The sequence below is a fragment of the Monodelphis domestica genome, chromosome X (genome assembly GCF_027887165.1).
Source record: "Monodelphis domestica isolate mMonDom1 chromosome X, mMonDom1.pri, whole genome shotgun sequence".
In the NCBI taxonomy this organism is placed as follows: domain Eukaryota; kingdom Metazoa; phylum Chordata; class Mammalia; order Didelphimorphia; family Didelphidae; genus Monodelphis; species Monodelphis domestica.
The window spans coordinates 57171199-57186186 of record NC_077235.1 but is presented as its reverse complement, the minus strand read 5'-3'; the positions used below and the strand labels follow the sequence as shown (position 1 = coordinate 57186186).

Sequence of the window (14988 nt, the reverse complement as noted above, 5' to 3'; positions counted from 1 at the left end):
TGTTTTCCAGTTGTTTTTTAGCATTTTCCTTTACTGTATACATAAGTCTTTATGTGGGCTCTATAAGTGATCAGTCCTTTCCTGCACCGAGCAAAAGGTACGTGCATGTGTGTGTGTGTGTGTGTGTGTGTGTGTGTGTGTGTGTGTGTGTGTGTGTGTGTGTTTAAGGGGTTGGCTTGAATTAATTGGTGCAAAAGGATATATTGGCCCTTAAGTTAATATTACTTACAATTCATCAGATCTGCTACTTAGAAACATAGGATGTTGAGGCTGGACAGAATTTTATTTAATGTATAATTCAATGCTCTCTTTTCACAGAAGAGACAAATAAGGTTCAGAGATAGGGAGGGAATTGTCCAAGTTAGTAGCAGAGACAGGAGTGAGACACTGGACTTTTTCCTAGTTCAGTGCTTTTCCCGCTACAACTATTCTGGTGCTACTTCTAATAAAATCCCTCTGGAATTCAAATTATTTTGTATTCATTTCCTTTATAGTCATGTAGTCTTCTTAGCTTTAATATAAGTCTGAAACTTCTGAACTGTTTCTTCATTTTTGCTTGTTGATACTTATATTCTTCTTACCCCAACCTGTCCCCAGATGTTCAAGTCTTGTAAGAGTATTATTGTGTTAAAGTTAAGATTTCGAATGAGCAAATTCATAATTCCCAAAAGGAAATCCTTTAAGTGACCAAGTCATTATTCTCACCCCTGAAAATTTTTGACCTCTTCCCTTTCCCTTGCTGCCTCTCCCTGAAATAAGCCTTCTAACCTGTCTTTACTACTTTGCTTAGATCTAATACTCATTCTATATTAATATGGACTTTTAAAAGGCCATAAGCATCCTTTAAAGCTTCTGTAATTGCCTGAGTGACAAACTGAACTTCGTGTACCATTAATTACACTGAAAAAACTTGGAAAATACAAATTTCCTTTAATTAGAAACCAATAAACTAGAACCATAAGCAAATTTTTCCTCACCTCCCCACCTTCTACTTTTAGGAGAAATCAAGATGATATTAAGCACTGAGTTGAAAGGGAACAAGAGCTACTTCTTGGTACTACTCTAAGCTCATCTGATATTCACTTAAATTCTAATACTTTCAATATCTAAGCAATAGAAATTCACAATTAGAAAGATTACCCTGAGGGGGCAGCTGGGTAGCTCAGTGGATTGAGAGCCAGGCCTAGAGATGGGAGGTCCTAGGTTCAAATCAGGCCTCAAACACTTCCCAGCTGTGTGACCCTGGGCAAGTCACTTGACCCCCATTGCCTAGTCTTTACCACTCTACTAGCCTTTGGAACAAATACACAGTATTGATTCCAAGACAGAAGGTGAGGGTTTAAAAAAAATAAAGAAAGATTACCCTGAGACAAAGTTAGGTTCTCAGCAATCAAAAAACAACAAAAAAGTAATTATGTTTGCCTTATGCTACTCATAAGTTAATAAATTTTAGAAGAATTTTCTTTAACAAAGGTTGAAATAAAAGAGCGATTTCTAGTTAATCTTTTGTTAATTAGGCAATAGGATGTATTGGGCAAGACACTGAACTTGAAGTCAGGAAGATTCAGGTTCAAATCCCACTCAAACACCTCCAGTTGTGTGACTGAGCAAATCATTTAACCACTTTGTGCATCAGTTTCCTCATCTGTAAAATGAGGGAGGTTCAAAGGGATCTTTTAAGTTCTCTTCAAACTCTAAATCTATGTTTTTATGATAGAAAGGCTTATTAAATGAATAAACTAGGAAATCAATTAGTCCAAATTTCTCAATCCCTAAGCTTGCTTGGTAACTAGATAGAATTGCAATAGTAAACACATTGAATAAATAAATTTTGCACTTGGGTGCCATCTACACTACTAATTTTTTTTTTAATTGTGTCAACAGAATATGTTTTATGTGGCATTGTCTTACCAATTCAAACATTCATTTCTGCCATAAACATTCATGGTGCCAGTGAGGTTCACGAAATAGAAACATTTGTTCTATTGTTTATTGTAGAGAGGAAAGAAGTTTCTTCCTTTTGTTTGATTCAACTAGGGCAAATGTTCCCATGGAGAACTATTGCTTCCATACCATTTATAATCATTTCTATTGGCTATATAGACTACTAAGTCATAGGCCTTAACTTAGTGTATATGTGGTAGAAACTTTGGCCAAATTTTCAGAAAACTTAGGACAACACAAAACTTAGAAAACAATTCCTTGTCAGAGTCAGTGGAAATTAAGTTGTATGTACAAAGAGGCTATATTGTCGGCATTCTGTGTCTTATGGATATGGTGGTTCATTTGCCACTGAAAGGATCTGGTCACTTTGACAGTGTGTCCACTTATAACTACTGGGATCATTTCCCAATTTAGAACTGTAGACAGGGCACAACTTTACTGGCCCAGTATAAAAAGTATCTGCCAAATAAAAGAAAGTTCACCCCCCCCCATTGCTATAATTTTGACACAAAAGTTACAAGGGTTGATGCTTAAGATATTCAAACTTAACAATGCTGCTAATTGAAATGGAAGGCAATTTTCTTTTGTAGGGGTTTCAGTGGGTAACAGAGTTGTGATCCCTTTGGTATAGGGAAGTCCCTCTATGAAAGCAAATGGTCACCTACCCAGTCACTTAAGAACTTAAGGAATTACATCAATGGGGAAAGTCTGAGGGAAGTTAGAGTAAATGACTTGGCTCTGGCTCACCAAGTCAATGTGTCCAAGGAGAGACTTGAATCTGGGTCTCCAAACTGAAACCTACTATATCCATCGCAGAATTCTCATCTATTTTCCGAGGCCTTCCATAATTAACAAAAACTGAGGCAATGTCCTTCTAACCTACCATTCATTATTATATATTCATCATTAAAAAGCCCAGTACCAGAATATCTATTTAAGAATTCTTGAACCTAAGAAAAATACTATAATGCAAATGCATATCCTTGCTTTTATAAATATTTTAAAAATATACTTTATATACTTTATTTATTTATATATATAATATTTATATATAATATATATTTATATTTATATAAGTAAAATTACTTATTTTATAAATACATGTCATTTCACAGGAACTCAATTTATTTTAGATTTTTTGGAGTGTGTGTGTGTGTTTGTTTAAACCCTTATCTTCTGGCCTAGTAACAATTCTAAGACAGGACAGCAAGGGCTAGGCAAATGGGGTTAACAGACTCATTCAGGATCACACAACTAGAAAATATCTGAGGCTAGAATTTGAACCCAGGTCTTCTCGACTCTAGGCCTGGCACTCTATCCACTAAGCTACCTAGCTGTCCCAGTTTTTAAAGAGATTTTGCTTTATTGATTAGTTGTATTCCGTTCCGTTCCTCATGACTCTATTTAGGGAGTTTTCTTGGAAAAATTTTTGGAATGGCTTGCCATTTCCTTCTTCAATTAATTTTACAGATGAAGAAATGGGAGCAAATAGAATTAAGTGACTTGCCCAGAACCAAAAAGCTAGTATCTGAGGCCATATTTGAATTTAGGTCTTTTTGACTCTAGGGCAAGGACTCTATCCATTGTGCCACCTGGCCCAGATTTATAATATCACTGATTGAAGGAACTCAATAGTTCACTGCAAACCACTTACACCAATGTCAGATCAATAACTCATCCATAATCTCCAACCTTAAAGAGCAGGATAAGAGAACTGATCTGTGGGCCGTGTCCATGGTGACCAGGTCAGTGCCATCAGAAGCTGTTTTGGAACCCAAGCCATCTGATTCTAATTTCTATTCATTATGTCTCTCACTCCAGATCATATACTCCTAAAAAGATGATTTCAAAAAAAAATCTATGAGGCTGCTTCTTACTTATTACAATCTATTGAAATGACATAATAGTGAAAGATAGATAAAGAAGTTAAGATCCTAATAGTCGAACATTTTATGGTTGGTGCTTCAATTAACCTTATGCCTCTAATTAATTGGTTCCCCCAATATCTATTTTTACATTTGGAACAATATTTCATCTGAAGGGTCAAAAGACTCTCCACATAGTGAATTATGACAAAGGACATGACCTAAAATTAGCTGAAAAATATGGGTTAATTTTAAAATCAACACCTTTGCGAATGCTCTCCAAATGATCTCATAGTGCCATTAGTCTATCATAGTGTTGCTAACCTGCTCTGTACCCAACGTTCTGTATGCAAATCATTCATAAATGGAAGCTCTGTCCTTGATTAGTTGCCATCTAATTGCCTGATACACATTTTCTCATAAAGGAAAATGATTCTCGGGAAAGACATGTGGTTTCCTTCCAAGACTAAGTCAGAAGCTTTCAAAGGAAAGCATTTCACAAAGTACTTGGAGCCCAATGACCAAAAATATTTCTTGCTTCTATGCCATATAAACCAGAGCAAGTCTGTGGAAATTGGCTTCCTATCCATCAGCTAGCTAGCGAAAACTCTTTAAGAAGGAAATTGGCCAACATGCAGCATTTTGCCATGGTGAGAGACATAGCTTACTAGGAGGCAAAGGGCTCATTCAAATGAAATTGTTTTCCTCTGTCCATTTCCCAAATACCTTCAAGATGGCATGAGGCAGAGGTAAGCACAATGGCTTTCCAGTCAGTATACCTATAGTGAAATCTTGCCTCAAATGCATATGGTTTGTGTGACCCTGGGTAAGTCACTTTCCTTTCCTTCTCTGGCCCTCAGTTTCCTCCTTTGTAAAATAAAGGTTTTAGACTAAATGGCTACTGAGGTCCCTTCTAGATGAAATACCTATTTTCCTATGAATATGAGAAAGCCCAGCTTTCTCAACTGGACACCCAAATGCCCTAGGGTGGCCTGATTTAGGGGGCTTTGGGAAAAGGGAAAAAGTTCTTTTATTTCATTTTAAATTAAATGTAATGAAATCTTTCTTATTACCCTTATTCCTATATTATTAACTCTATAATGGATCTTTATTGTGTCGGGTATGCTTCACTGTCCTAATGACTACATATTTCCTTATATCGTAGGTAAAATACATTGGACTGATGGAATATATACATAATAAATAATTAGGCTATTCGAGCCCCCAATATATTTTTTCCAGTGAGCTATTCACTCAGAAAGACTCTGCATGAAAACCATCATGCTAATTGCAATTACAAAGGTCAATGTCTTCAGAAGACAAGGACTACTGAATTCTGAAATGTCTCTTCCTTTCCCTGCAATCTAAAGGACTTACAAGATCCCATTCTTGGCTGCAGCTTCCTTTTTTCTGGCAACGTGAGCATTCCTAATGATCAGACCTGCCAAAACTTGTCAAGGCTATTTTTCTTCTTTTCCATTAGAGGTGACTGTGGCTGAATAGCCAAGTAATCTATAGTCTAACTTCACTTAATTGTTTTTACTACATGACATGAGGAAATATAGTGGGCAATCACTTCTGTTTTACACAAGGTAAATCACTGGCATTTTGCTAGAGCTGTATGAAAATGGCCTTAGCTTCCCTTAATCTTCCATGCTCATATCTTGAGAGAATAAACTCATCTCTTACTGGTTCTCTGCTGAGAAAAGTATGGCCTAGTCCAGAGGATCTCACACTTTTTCGGCCTGAAGACCACTTCTCAGTAGGCTCATTGCATAATTTGGATCATCTGACTTAATCACTTCTACTTGGCCCTTTGAAAGAAAATCAAACATATCAACATTAGGAGTGAGCATAGCACCGCTTTGAAAAAGGCACAAATGGATAGCAAAAACGGTGATAGTCATTGTTGGAGGGGCTGTGGAAAGGCAGGCAGACTAATATACTGTTGGAGGGGGGTAAGGAGCTATGATTTGGTCCATTCTGGAAAATATTTTGATATTATGCAAAGAAAGTGACTAAAGTGTCCATACCTTTTGGCCCAGAGATCCCACCGTTGGGCTTATACCCCAAGGAGGTCAAAGACTTAAAGAAAGGTCTCATGTACACCAAAATATTCAGAGCAGTCCTTTGTGATAGCAAAGAACTAGAAACAAAGAAGATGTCCATCAAATGCAGAATAGATAAACAAGTCGTGGCAGACTGACATAATTGAATATCACTGTGCCATAAGAAATGATGAATATTAAGGATTCAGAGAAGCATAGCTAGATTTATATCAATTTTATGCAGAGCGAAGTAAACAAGAGTAGAACAATGTATACATTACAACATAAATGGGAAGAAGAAAAAATTCCAAACTGAACAATGTATGTACACAATGGCCAAGTCTGATCTGAGACAAAGGATAAAAAATGTAACCTCCCTCCCTTTTTTGAAGAGATGTGGTACCTTTGCATGCCGAATGTTGCAAATACTGTCACGACTCAAGCTCCCTTTTTCACTATTTTTTTATTCTTTAATATAAAGGACGACTCATGGTAGGGGTTATGGGGAAGAAGATATTTGGAAACAAAGGCAATAAAAACAAAGAATTTAATTTTAAAAATTAAAACAAAAAAGAAAAGGTGGTGAGTGTACATAGGCAACATGTTGGATGTCATGGAGAGAACATGGGCCTCAGGAAATCAGGCCTTTTCAGACCAGCTACTAAATGAACTATGTAATCTTAGGTATATCCTTCCCTTCCCACCTCTAGGCTTAAGCTTTTCCATTTGCCACACTGGGGTGGAAGGGAATATGATGGTGTCAACTGCCCTCAAAACTAACCATCTCACGGGGATATCTGAAATGAGGTAACAATTTAAGTCAGCAATAAAACATGGCCATCATTAGATCATAAATGTGAGAACAGAAGAACTGATGTATAAAACCTGCATCAGGGACAGGATTAGTACCCACTGTATGATTTTACTAGATAGGGAGACATGTTTGGGGAGCCTTGATTATTGACCCATTGCATTCCTTAGCCAAGTAATAAGCCATGCTTTATTGGGGCCTACGTATCTTCTAACACCAACCTAAAGACCACCTGGAGTGCATGGAAAATGGCAAGTTGTGTCTCATTATGACCAGGCTCTGTGTAAACCTTAACTTTTCTTCTCTCTTAAATGAGGCTTATCCCAGGGCACTAAACCAAATGTCAGGCATTGGAGCTCTCTCACTGAGTTCATTATTGTTAAACACATTTTCTTAAGCATGTTTTATTGAATGTTTTCCAGAAGAAAATTCTGAAAATTTTCACCCTCCTGTGTTAAATTGCCCTTAAAATAATTTCCCTTGCACTGAATTCTAATTGTTTACATGAAAATTACCTCACTTTCACAAGTTGTCCAATGTTTCAAGAAGGAAATATCTCAAATAGGGGAAAAGAACTAAACAATGGAAAAGATGTAGCACCCCTATGTTAACACTTCATGGATTTTGAACCAAAAATAAATGGTGTCCCACCATTTTACTGGGCTAAAAGTGAAGTCTGAACACATGATCAGAATGCATTTGTAATAGAGAATTACAAATTCTAGCTGTATTTGAAAAGAGGCATTACCACAAAACAATAAAAAAGTTTCCTATTGTGGCATATTAGGAATTGACCTGATTCGGAGCAGGAGAATTCCCACCAGGGCTCTAAATTACTCTGGATCTAAGTATTTGGTCTAGTTGGTCTACAACATGTCGTTGTAATCAGGATAGATGACCTAACGGGAAGAAATAATCCTTCTGTAATGTCTTCCTCTGACATCGCATTGTAGTGTGGGGATGATTCTGCTTCTTGAAGGCTATGCCAGTGGCCTTCTGGTAGGTCAAGAGACACCACCTGGCCACCATCATGCTTTAGAAGTCACTTCGAGGAATACTACTCCCTAGAAGGAAGTTGTATTTAGTTCACGTATTTAGCAATTTTCTTAATGGTTCCCTACACAAAACACTTCTTTAAGCATTAAAGTAGAAATTATTCATATTTTCAGAAAATTCTCATCTGGAGATAAAAGTAAACAAAGTCTGCAAAATTCATGCTGAAATAATTTCTAGCCTTTTTGAGAAATGGCCCTTAGGGGTCAGGATTGTGTTTTTTTCCCCCCATTTGCGAGCTACTGAAGGAAGTCATACCAATATCTCCCAATGCTAGCAATTTAACAGAACCGTTTTCAATATATCGTTAATACACGAGGGGAAATGTGCAGAGTAAACAATGATAATGGTGATAAACATTTTGTTGATAGGAATTCACTCCATTTAAAATACATTCTGCATTTAAATTTTAGCTTTTGGCTGTGGTAAATTTATACACCTCTATATTTAAACACAGGTGTCAATTAGCAGGATTGAGACACCTTTAATAAGGCATCATCATGGGTGTAAAGGATGTGTAGAATAAGATGAGTTCATTATCAATAACTTGCCTGAATTAATCATCTCTTAGGACATTTAATTTTAAATGTACCTGGAAAAAAACCTGTATTATTGAGATGTGCCATCTGCAGTGTCAATGTGTAATTTCAATGAACTGATTAGTTTTCTCAAAATATATGCAGCTGGGATATAGGAACTGATATAGCCAATAAGCCAATGAATGGTCCAGCTAATCTTGCATATATTTATACTCAGTCAATGATGAAAAATCGAACAATTGGACAATCTTGTTACTGACCTCAGACAGGAAAAAGCTTTTCCCTTCGGGTATGTATGTTGACTCCCAACTGTAGCCCCACCTCCCCTTCACTCAGGAAAATCAACAAGACTCCCATTGCTATGTGACAAGAGATTTGAGTTATGCTACATAATGACAAGAATGACTTTGACTATATGTTAGTACAACAAAGAGATACAGTACCTTTCATTGGAGCATCAAAGCATTTCAAAAGTAAAATTAGGGCAATATCCAAGTGGAAAGAAACTAGGGTTATGTCTCCGTGATGACTAACCGTCTGGACTGAACACTTCAATCATCTGGATATTTGGCATCTTTCAGATGAAACTTTCACTTTTTATCTGGATATTATGACACAGTCACAAAATTGTTTACAAACAAAATACATTAAAACTCAATATCTGACTATTGGATAATGTTTTCTCTAATCATTTTCAGGATTGCAAACCACTGCTGCCATGTGGAATGTACTCACCAATTCATTTGACCATCCATAATTGTGTTTAGGCTCTATTTATATTTTTGGAATGCTAGTCACCTTTAAAATTAAATAAAGTATATCCAATCTTTTTTTTAACTTTAATCCCCCTCCCCATTACCCCCCTTCTAAGTTGCTAAGTTAGTAGTTCAACTTCCCAGAAATAGTAACACATTATAAAGAAATTGTTACCGTTGTCATTGTTGATATATAATCAAAACATTCTCAAAATAGAGCAAAAATAGTAATTGATAGTAATCACTCTTATCCACAATGTGGGATTGAATTCACAGCTATAAATACACAGAATAATTTAGTTTCTCATGACCTATAACTGCTACTCCAAAAAGCTTAGCATGAATTGCAATTCAGCTCATATAGACTTTGTGATTCCCAAATTCAATTTCATAAGTCGTAATCAGCCACAAAAATGTTACAACAGAATATGAGCAACATTAAAAGGCAATTTCCTCATTGTTGACTACTTATCAACTGACAACTTTGTCAATTGAAATTAAAACAATCAGTATGCTTTATGGTAACTGGCAAAAATGACTGTTTTTCCGATTTCAAATAAATGTACTCAAATCCATTTGGTCTATGCAGTGATAATTTTTTTAAAAGTGAGATATGGACATGTTAATAAAATTGGTTTTACATTTGATAAGGAAAAGAACCAAATCCTTTGGGAAAATTTAAAGGCCATTTATATTGTGTTTTACTTTATTCATAACTCTGTTCTCTCAAAATCTGCTAAATCATAATCTGAGAGAATATTTTTCCAGTTTATTTGTTGTTAGGGAATTATTTTACAGATGGGATTATCTTTATAGAGTTCTAGTATGCACATACATGAAATGTCAAGGGTTATTTAAGATGACTTGCTTATAAAAGCAAAATGTTGGAATGTTGCCAAAGTCCTTTGGGGAGATGAGGGATTTGTGCTAATTTTGGAAAGATGGCTTTGAAGCTAGAAGGTTATGGGTTCAAGTGTCACCTCTGACCCATTCTGGCTGTGTGACCTGGAACAAATCACTGAACCTCTCAGTGTTCTAGGCAACTCTCTTAAGACAAAGTTGCAGGGAAGGTGCTGCTCTCCCTTTATAACTGCCCAGTAAATCACCTATCACCCGACACTTGCTGATATCATATAGCTGTTTTTAAATCAAATTTAAAATTTTGATTATTTATCCTGAATCACTGACTTCCATTTGCCTGTCCCATCTGATTTCTTTTATTTTTTGTCCCATCTAATTTCCATAGTGGTAGAATAAGAGCTGCTGGGAAATATGGCAAAAGACAATAAAAGAAGTTAAAACAACAAACGATTCCTCCCAGTTCACTTGAAAACTGTGAACAAATTCTTTTGGCACATGGGCTAACAGAGAGAGGTTAGAATTTTTTGTGCCCTGATCTGTTGATCAAGGTTAGTACATATCTGTGCAGGGGATTATTAGGGATGGGATGGAGGATATATGCCATCTCTGTCCTGTAGTTCCAGTATATATACAATAAAATCCAACCACTGAGTTACTGGACTCTAAAATTTAAAATCAAAGGGTTTTGTTGGTGGCTGTAGGGGTGGTTGGCTGCCGGTTTGTAAATCTTATCAGCTGTGTATAATGAAAGAAACATCAGTTTGGAAGATTAGAATTCAGCCAATCAAGCAGATGTTTTTATTTGCCTTATACCACACATCTGGATGAGAGGAAGACTGTTTCACATATTTTAGGTGCCATGTATTTGTAGTAACAGAGATTGGCATAGGTGCCAGGGATGGTGGGGGAACCTCTCCTGGGCATCTACCTACCATAAACTAAGAGATGAGAGATCAGAATGGGAGTTGACTTCATATTAACAGGAGATTATTTAATTTTTCGTGTGTACCAGCTGTTGGATAGTTTGGTTGTTTTGTTTTGTTTTTCATTGCATGAAGTCGGGGGAAGAAAACCAACCACTCATACTTCAGAATCATTACCTCACATTTGGAACAAAACCCAAAAGGTAGTGGTTAGCTGGCAGATATGCACATTTTACCATATGCCATTGTTTACCTAAAGTGAAAGCTTGGACAGGAAGTGAAATAATGACTAATGGTTAAAAACCAATGTTGTATGGTAGCCAAAATGATACCTCCATTTCTAGAAATGAGACCCTGAAGTTACATAAGATTTTAATAGGCTTGATTTATAGGACTGTGAGATGCTATTTTTAGTAGCTCACAGTCCTATAAATCAACTGTTAAAATACTTTATGATTCCATCTACTTTGGTTAGACTGTGAGCAGAAATGCTATAAATACTCTAGAATGAATATTATGTTTATTATAAAGAATTCAATTGTGTATATAGTATTGTTTCTCTCCCCCACCCCCAATAAAGCCTACAGCCTCCCCTGCTTTTTTGGATTAGGTTCAAGATGTTAGTGATCGCATTAGATTGCTCTGGGACAGGTATTTTTAATCTTCTTTTCTGTGTGTATCACTGACCCCTTTGGCAAACTAGGGAAGCCTATGATTCTTTTGTAGGATACCATGTTTAAATGAGCAGAGGAAATGCTAAATTACAGTTCAAGGGTTGTGAAAATAAAGATATCATTTTCCCATCTGAATTAACAGATACCCTGAAATCTATTCATGAACCTCTTAAGGGGCATCTGTGAACCCCAGGTTAAAAGTTCTGATCTATATTATGTCTTTTAATTGCATTTAAGGGGGGGAGAAGGTCCAAGCAGCATGCAGTGTCACAGCAGAGTGCTATCTATTTTAGAGCTATCAGGGTTGGGCCATTGAGGCTGAGGCTATTAGGAATAAAGAAAGCTCTAGCTGGTTCTGATTCTCACTTCCCTCAGTTCTAAGAATCAATGAAAAATGAGAGTAGAAAAGAGATTTAAAAGCATATTTGCTGATACTAATTTCATCTTTAAAGGGAAAAAAGATAAGCTTCCATCCCCAACCCCATTAAAATCATTACCTAGTATAACAATTAAGATTCACAGATAAGTAAAAGCAAGTCCTTGGGGATTTAATTGGGCTGAAACTCTCCCTTCCAATTCTGTTTTAAAGTAGTCACTTCTTCCCTAAATGTGTACATTGCTGACCAGAATGGCTAACATTTCTGACAATATTTTCCACCATCTAAACTGCCTGTTGTTTTACTGACAACACATTACAGACCTTCTCTCAAGGTAAATGGGAAGAAAGGATGTTTACTTAATAATACATTATTACTGTTGAAGTTAGAATTGCTAATGAGTTGGATATATGAAATTGCAAGAACACTGTCATTCATATTTTACAGATGATGTTTCGTATCCAAAAATGGCTATCTTTGGATACTAAACATCATCTGTAAAATTATGTTTGCAGTGGTTTCGTGGGAATACAGATGTAGGTACTGGGGGGAATTATTTTTTCCTATCATTCTATTTCCAAAGAAAGTATTAAGTGATATATTTTACATACACACTGGACTCAGAGAATTCAATTAAAAAATAAGAATTGGGTTATGAAGACCTGCAAAGGTATTGTTAGTAAACTAAATATGATTTAACCATACCATCATAATCCATATTGAGCCCTTGAAAACAACTCTTAAATCTGAAGTCAATGAAGTTGTCAGAAACCTTCAGAATAAAAACTACATGCATTCTCATTGTATTTTCATTGTCTAATACAGAAAAAACTTTGATATTTTTTACAATAATTTGCAAGTCTACTTACTGCTTAGAAGCTTTAAGGACCAAGGCAACAACAGATGAAGAGTAAATTGGGCAGCCTTACAAATGAAAGTAATTTAGAGCAGATTCAAAATGAATGGTGAATTGTTAATGAGTTTCAGCAAAAAATCTTTATGTAAAGGGCATCTAAAAGGTATGATAACTGGGATGGCAAGGCTAACCACTTCATTGTAGTCTCGACATAGAATGGCTGAATTGCAACATCCTAAGATTCACAGGAGCCATTTTTTTTTTATGTAGACCTTTAGATTTTTTTTTCTTTTCTCAATTTTCACTTACACCTGAATACTTCTCCCCATCCCTTTTTTTCCCCATATATTTCCCGAGAGAGAGAGAGAGAGAGAGAGAGAGAGAGAGAGAGAGAGAGAGAGAGAGAGAATATTGCTCTGAAGAGATATTTTCAAGGAACACCTGTGCTTTTTAGAAAAAAGCACTTACAAGAGCAAAGAAACTTAAGCATTGCTTATAATATGAACTAATTTGAGAAATTATCTAAACACTATTTCGAATGCATCCATTATCTATAAAGAGGTTCCCTCCACCATTGGGGTGTACATAAAGAATGGCGTCTATCTTTTAAATTAAACAGCTTTAAAACGGCAACTTCTTAAGGGTCTCCAAAAATCTCTCTTGCTGACTCTAGCCCCTTCCCCTCCTTCCCCCCCACCCCACCCCAAGTTATCTCCTTTAGCCGCTCGCTTTTGCCTCTGGAAAACTTGTTTTCATAGCAGCCGAGAGCAAAGAAGGGGAAGAAAAAGATACCTCTACCAAAATCACAGGGTGGGTGGGGGTGATACCTGAAGTGGAAGCCCAGGTCACTCACTCACTACTAGACTGAGCTTTCCTGCCAAGGATCTAGTAAGCCATCGAGGACCTAGCCCTTCTCAGCTCGGAGAATAGGGACTGATTTCTCCCCTAATAACAAGCAAGGGTGATATTTGTAATGTTTTCGCCAAGCAGGTAAACAACGATTTTCTTTCCCTGTGCAGTGGCCCGGACTTGTTAATTACAATCCTCGAGAAACCTCTCCCATTCCGGGAAGATGCCCGTGACCTTTAGTGAGCACCAACCGGGAGCTGTTCAGCGCTAGCAAAGCTTTCCTTATTGCCGCGCTCCCGGGCAATTTGCTTTGGCTTGGGGAATTACATCTGAGTCCTGAGCCTCCAGAACTTCCGCGTTAGAGCGAGGCATTTTCCTTGCCCTCAGTACTCACCACTCAGGAGCTATGGGGAAGAAGAGTCACATCTTAAACTGAGAACCCTTAGTCCACACCGAAGGGAACCTTCCTCCCGCATCTTCGCGTTGCGGCAGTACCCAGGGTGGAGCAACCGAGGGGAAACGATTAGCGGCAGCAACCCGTCCCCGACGCACCCCAGTTCCCGGAGCCTCCGGCACACAGATTGTCCCCGCAATCGGAAACCACAGGCTGCCCCCTCCCCCCCCCCCCGGGAGTCTGCACGGGTTTAACGGACCCTTAGAATCAAAGTCAGCTGCCAAACAAGTTGGAAAATCGGCTCTGGCACAAATGAAAAAAAACAAAACAAAAATCTCCCAAACCGGCTAAAGCTGAGTCCAAAACCGCTCCTTTCTGGACAGGGAGAAGTCCAGGCAAGGTCTACCTCTAGCAGGTCCTGGGCACTCAACAGATGTGTTGGACGCTTTCGGGCAATGTCCCCCGCAATGGAAGGCTTAATGTGCCGAGGCCAGATACGTGCTCCAAGAGACAGTGACTCCTGCTCCCTACAAAAGTGTACTTAAAAAAAAAAAAGTGTATGTCTGGGGGAAGCAGGGGGCGCCCCGTTTGTTGATCCCCTCGTTCCCGGAAAGTTGAGGCTTGGTGAAAAAAAGAGCAAGCAAGGAGGGGAGGGAGCTGCGAAGCCGGGGCTGGGGAGAGCTTCCAAGTGGGACCCTCTCTTCCTCACCTCCCCTTCTTTTCTCCAGGGTAAAGCGAGACCCAGAGGAGGTAGCTGGCTCCACTTGTTGGAATGCTCGCCAGTCAGCCCGCGGGCCTGCGAGCAGATAGTGCGGAGAATTCGGGGGGAAGTGGAGCAACCCACTCCTCCACCCACCGCTCTGGGGATGGCCAGGTTTAAGGGACCACCCGGGGCAGGTTTTCCTCGAGCCTTCCTCCCACTCCCTTCCCCTGGGGGAGGCCAGTGGAACTCACTGAGCCCCAGAGTCCCCGGGGTGAAGTTCCTTTGTAGTCCCCTAGCGAGCGCGGGAGAACTCTGGGGCCCCGGGAGGAGCGCACC

The 14988-nt window shown here is 38.2% G+C and overlaps 1 protein-coding gene across 6 annotated transcripts in view; it reads right to left on the bottom strand.

Moving 5' to 3' along the window:
* TENM1 (teneurin transmembrane protein 1) overlaps window positions 1–14988 on the bottom strand; it is an 864097-nt gene that overhangs the window by 781614 nt on the left and 67495 nt on the right. Inside the window, exon 1 of one of the 6 annotated variants that reach the window (XM_056808888.1) lies at window positions 13950–14978. The exons of the other annotated variants lie outside the window; for them this stretch is intronic. The gene's annotated coding sequence lies outside the window, so the exon portion shown is untranslated. Of the gene's footprint in view, window positions 1–13949; window positions 14979–14988 lie in introns of those variants that run through there. 6 annotated transcript variants of the gene reach the window in all.